Source organism: Sander lucioperca, chromosome 2 (assembly GCF_008315115.2).
Source record: "Sander lucioperca isolate FBNREF2018 chromosome 2, SLUC_FBN_1.2, whole genome shotgun sequence".
Classification (NCBI taxonomy): domain Eukaryota; kingdom Metazoa; phylum Chordata; class Actinopteri; order Perciformes; family Percidae; genus Sander; species Sander lucioperca.
Genome location: NC_050174.1, coordinates 45,312,644 through 45,318,616, shown reverse-complemented (window position 1 = coordinate 45,318,616; position 5,973 = coordinate 45,312,644). Strand labels below are relative to the sequence as shown.

General features: G+C 48.1%; 1 protein-coding gene across 4 annotated transcripts in view; it reads right to left on the bottom strand.

The window, feature by feature from the left end:
- traf3 (TNF receptor-associated factor 3) overlaps positions 1–5,406 on the bottom strand; it is a 42,721-nt gene extending 37,315 nt beyond the window's left edge. For 2 of the 4 annotated variants that reach the window (XM_035998641.1, XM_035998632.1), the window contains exon 1: positions 5,101–5,406. The gene's annotated coding sequence lies outside the window, so the exon portion shown is untranslated. The remainder of the gene's footprint in view (positions 1–5,100) is intronic. The other 2 variants (XM_035998627.1, XM_035998625.1) reach the window with 1 other exon arrangement.
- Positions 5,407–5,973: the final 567 nt, after the last annotated feature.

Below are 5,973 nucleotides of genomic sequence, written 5' to 3'. Positions count from 1 at the left end.
TCTCTCTGCCTGCCTGTCTGTTTGTCTGAAAACCCCTTTCCTATCTGTGTAATATCTGTTATCTTGTGTTTTGTTTCTGCCGTCAGAGTGAAACTTCACCTGAAGCTGCTTTCACTTTAACATCAAACCTGTAAATATATATTTATATTAATGACGTCAAACTGAGACTGTAGCTTCAGGCCTGTCTGCCTGCCTGCCTGCCTGCCTGTCTTTAGGATCCCAGCAAACCCCAAACCAAAGAATAAACAGTCTCAAGATCCCCGCAGGACGACCAAACTAAACTTAGTGACGCCTCATAATAGTCAATCTTTGCTTGTCTTCTGGTGTTTACTGGGACGTCTCCGGGGAATAACGGCCTGGAAGCTTGTTGAGAAGTGTTGAGGATTAGAGAAATCAGCTTCTGCGACCGGGTGACTAAAGACAGACTTTTTTGACTTGTTGCCGAGGGCTGCAAGCTACGAGACTCTCTGGACAGACTGGTGAGAGGCCGCGCCGTGTTGGTTTGAAAGTGCTGCATCCAGGCAGTCTGGAGGTGATATCTGCTCCTCAGATCTCTGCAGGTGAATCCAGACAGCTGGCTGATAACTTCTGGCTCCGCCCCCTTCGTCCGACGCATTCTCGCTTCCAAGAAATCCTCCGTTGGGATTAGACGAGCCGGCAGCGTGAAGAGACAGACCCACACATCCCCTCTCACATCCAGATGTTGTCCAGATGTTAGGGGAACGTACGGTCAGGGCTCGGCAACCTTTAAGCTGCTTACACACCGACCAGACGGCCGTTATACACCGACCAGGCGGCCGTCACACACCGACCAGACGGCCGTCACACACCGACCAGGCGGCCGTCACACACCGACCAGGCGGCCGTCACACACCGACCTGACGGCCGTTACACACACCGACCTGACGGCCGTCACACACCGACCAGGCGGCCGTCACACACCGACCTGACGGCCGTTACACACACCGACCTGACGGCCGTTACACACCGACCTGACGGCCGTTACACACCCACCAGACGGCCGTTACACACCGACCTGACGGCCGTTACACACCGACCTGACGGCCGTTACACATCGACCAGACGGCCGTCACACACCGACCAGACGGCCGACCGTCGGCAGTAAAGCCAGTGTGACTGATCAGTCTCCCCGAGTTGGTCCCAAAAGTTGCTCAGAACACCGAAGAGACGAGACGTAATACGTCTCCATAGCAGCAGGCGCCGCTAATCTGGATTGTCGCCCAAAAATGAAAACTGACAGCTGATTGGACGAACGCGTCACGTGGGTCTGGTTTCTCCAGAATTTCACAGCCAGACTGTCATGGCGTCTCGTTCAGAATACGATCTCATATTGGACTAAAATAGTTCACCGAAACGTGTTTCTGAAAACATTTGAAGAGAGAAATAGGCCGTGCAGTTGCTGAATCTGTCTTCATTTCAGATCAACAAAGGTCAGTTTAAAAGATTTTACTCAGATTTTGAGAGACTCTAGTCACGCTCATTCCTCTCCCTGTTTCCTGGTTAGCTCTCCACCAATCAGATGGCTCATTGAGTCTGACTGCCGGCAGTGCCGCCGATTATACAAGTCAAATCGGCCCAAATGAAGGCCGACGGCTCCTCGGACGGACAACGGCACGGAACACACCGAACAGACTCGAGTCACCGACCTCGCCAGACTGTCAGACGGACCATTATCAGGTTGGTGTGTCGGGGGCTTAAGACTCACAAGAGACTAGCCTGGTTGACACTAGACCCTTCTCAGCTGTAACTGAGAAGGGTCTGGGGAAGGTTCATTGACAGTTCATTTCCAAAAGGGCGTCACCAACGAACACCGCTCAAATGCCTCTGGGCGCAATGGATAGTCCTTCAACCAATCAGACCAACGATCTGGCTGACGCTGCTCTTCGGTGGCCGTCATGTTGAATGTAAACAAAAAGCTGCTCGCCGTCGTCGCATAAAGCCCGCCTCAGTGGTTGTGATTGGTGTAAAGCCCGCCTCAGTGGTTGTGATTGGTGTAAAGCCCGCCTCAGCGGTTGTTATTGGTGCCTCAATTTTGGGGACATTGGAAATGTGTATGAATGGGCTCCTGGCCAGACGGATTCGCAGAGCAAATCTCAAATTTGCCGGAAGTTGGTCAGGGTTTACCCAGGCTAACAAGAGACGGTTTTAGATTTTAAAAAATCTGCCTGGAGACGCAAAACATATCTGAGTATTATAATGCAGTAATAATATCTGAGTATTATAATGCAGTAATAATATCTGAGTATTATAATGCAGTAATAATATCTGAGATTCTATAAGATTTATTTGATTACAATATTAATCTGTAAATGTGCCAGTGTTAGCTAGTGTTAGCCAGTGTTAGCTAGTGTTTGCCAGTGTTAGCTAGTGGGCTAATTTTCAACTGTAGCCCTAGTTACCCAGCATGCATGTCTCACGGGGAGAACATGCCAGGGACGACGGGATTCGAACCCAGAACCTTCTCGCTGTGAGGCAGACGTGCTAACCACTGAGCCACTTAGCTGCTTCCTCTTCAGGCTGTGACTTCATCTCACGGAAACTCCACACGGAACACGGTTTAGCTATCATGCTGTCTGCTCTAACTATAACGTGACCAGCTCCAGAGGTTCTCCTGAGGTTCTCCAGAGGTTCTCCTGAGGTTCTCCTGAGGTTCTACTGAGGTTTTCATGAGGTTCTACAGAGGTTTTCATGAGGTTCTCCTGATGTTCTCCAGAGGTTCTCCTGAGGTTCTCCTGAGGTTCTACTGAGCATTTCATGAGGTTCTCCTGAGGTTCTACTGAGGTTCTCCTGAGGTTCTACTGAGGTTCTACTGAGGTTCTCCAGAGGTTCTACTGAGGTTTTCCTGAGGTTCTCCTGAGGTTTTCATGAGGTTTTCATGAGGTTCTCCAGAGGTTCTACTGAGGTTCTACTGAGGTTTTCATGAGGTTCTACTGAGGTTCTCATGAGGTTCTCATGAGGTTCTCCTGAGGTTCTCCTGAGGTTCTCATGAGGTTTTCATGAGGTTCTCCTGATGTTCTACTGAGGTTCTCCAGAGGTTTTCATGAGGTTCTACTGAGGTTTTCATGAGGTTCTCCTGAGGTTCTCCTGAGGTTCTACTGTCTGTGTGACATCACCAAACCCACCAGACTCCATTCAGTTTTCAGCCATGTTTCAGTCATCGTGCTGAAGCGTGAATCATACCGGCCGCGGCCCAGCTGGAACGCGGAAATGTGACGTCACGGCAGCGCCGTAACCGTTTCTACTGGCGCTGGTGGTGGTGACACTAGCTGCAGTCTTCTCCTGAACAGAGGGGGCGCTAATGAGGAACGGCTACCGACTTTGCTCTTCCTACGGACTAGAAGAAGAAGGTAAACAACAGCAGAACTGGCAGCAGCGTTGACCTCAATGCTGTGATCTGATTGGATGAGCTACTTGGTGGATCAAGCCTTTCATTCACCATAAAGATCTCATCTTAACCAGTAAGTTCACCAGAGAGACCTGCAGTCACTCTGAGAGTCCTGGCATCACGTTGACGTCACGATGGCGTGCGCCAGGTTGGGAACGCCAGTATAATTTACGCTTTAGTGTCAACCTGGGAGATGAAATTAAAGATAATTTTTTCTATTTTTTAATGAATGTCTACGGAATATGTTTAGGGAACTGAAAGATAAGATGTTCTTTCTTAGAAAAGTTTAGTCGCACGCACACACACACACACACACACACACACACACACACACACACACACACACAAAGAGACAGACACATGCACACATAAATACACACACACACACACACAAAGAGACAGACACATGCACACATAAATACACACACACACACACACACACACACACACACACAAAGAGACAGAGACAGACACACACACATAAATACACACACACAATGTTTTGCTAACATGTGTGTCTGCTCCTGATCTGGTTCTGGGACTCTGTGTGTGACATCATCACAGACACCATCACCAAACCCACCAGACTCCATGTAAATAATCAGGACTTTTATCATGGTAAAACACACTTCATTCAAAGTGGACAGAAACTAAATCCAACTATCAAAAGCCGTCTTGGTTCATCTTTCCACTGTTCCAACAATCACCACTCTGGTTTGGTTGAAATAAACCCTTAATTCACCCATTTACATGTGGAAATATACTGGCTCTATACACGCTAAAAGTCCTGATTATTTACATGGAGTCTGGTGGAAATATGCTGGCTCTATACACGCTAAAAGTCCTGATTATTTACATGGAGTCTGGTAGAAATATGCTGGCTCTATACACGCTAAAAGTCCTGATTATTTACATGGAGTCTGGTAGAAATATGCTGGCTCTATACACGCTAAAAGTACTGATTATTTACATGGAGTCTGGTGGAAATATGCTGGCTCTATACACGCTAAAAGTCCTGATTATTTACATGGAGTCTGGTGGAAATATGCTGGCTCTATACACGCTAAAAGTCCTGATTATTTACATGGAGTCTGGTGGTAATATGCTGGCTCTATACACACTAAAAGTCCTGATTATTTACATGGAGTCTGGTGGGTTTGGTTCTCCACACACTGAGCTAGCTGTAGCATCTGTTGTGTTTAGCTATCATGTTGTCTGCTATTATAATAACGTTACCAGCTCCTGTTCGGTTCTCCTGAGATTCTCCTGTCTGTGTGACTCAGATTAATCTCTGTGTGACATCACCAAACCCACCAGACTCCATTCAAATAAACAGTAATTTTATCATCGTAAACACAATTCATTCAAAGTCGACAGAAACAAAATAAACGTATTACAAGCCGCTTTGGTTCATCTTTCGTCTTTCGACAACAATCACCACTCTGGTTTGGTTGAAATAAACCCTTAATTCACCCATTTACATGTGGAGATATGCTGGCTCTATCCACGCTAAAAGTACTGATTATTTACATGGAGTCTGGTGGGTTTGGTTTAACACACACGAAGCTAGCTGTAGCATCTGTTGTGTTTAGCTATCATGTTGTCCGCTATTATAATAACGTTACCAGCTCCTGTTCGGTTCTACTGAGGTTCTGCTGAGGTTCTCCTGAGGTTCTACTGTCTGTGTGACTCACATGAATCTCCTCCGCAGGCCACAGCTCTCAGCTCAGCAGTTCCTCGGATCAGCGGATCTCTTTGGGATTCAAACCGTCAACCTGCCGGTGCAGTTCAGCCTCCGGGCCTCAGGCGGACTCCTCATGGTCCGGGTTCCGGTTCTGGTTTCTGCGGGCTCGCCGGGATCTGTCGGTGCTGTGTGTATACGAGAGAGAAGTCACTGGGATCCAGTTCAGAGATCCAGCGGGGAGAACTGGGCTGATCACACTGGAAACCCCCTCCGCTGCTTCCGCCCAGGAAATCCCCCAGATGCCCGGAGAGAGAGGCGGCCTCCGGCCACTGGGGGCGCTGTCACAGCCATAGAGAGAGGCGGCCTCCGGCCACTGGGGGCGCTGTCACCGCCATAGAGAGAGGCGGCCTCCGGCCACTGGGGGTGCTGTCACCGCCATAGAGAGGCGGCCTCCGGCCACTGGGGGTGCTGTCACCGCCATAGAGAGGCGGCCTCCGGCCACTGGGGGTGCTGTGTACCTCAGGCTGCCTGGAGGATTTCTTTTAATTTATTTTTTTATTTACAAAATGAACCATACCAAAAATCAAAAAGTATTCATACCCATGCTAAAGTTGACTAAAAAAAGGAATAAAAAAATCATCTTTTGGAAATTGATCTTAATGCCTTAATTAAAAAAATGAGGAAAAATCCGACCTTTAAGGACACCAATTTGTTTTGTGAATGAATAATGTCATCACATACATGGGTATGTGATGATGTGGGGGTATGGTGAAGGGTATGTGATGATGTGGGGGTATGGTGAAGGGTATGTGATGATGTGGGGTATGGTGAAGGGTATGTGATGATGTGGGGGTATGGTGAAGGGTATGTGATGATGTGGGGT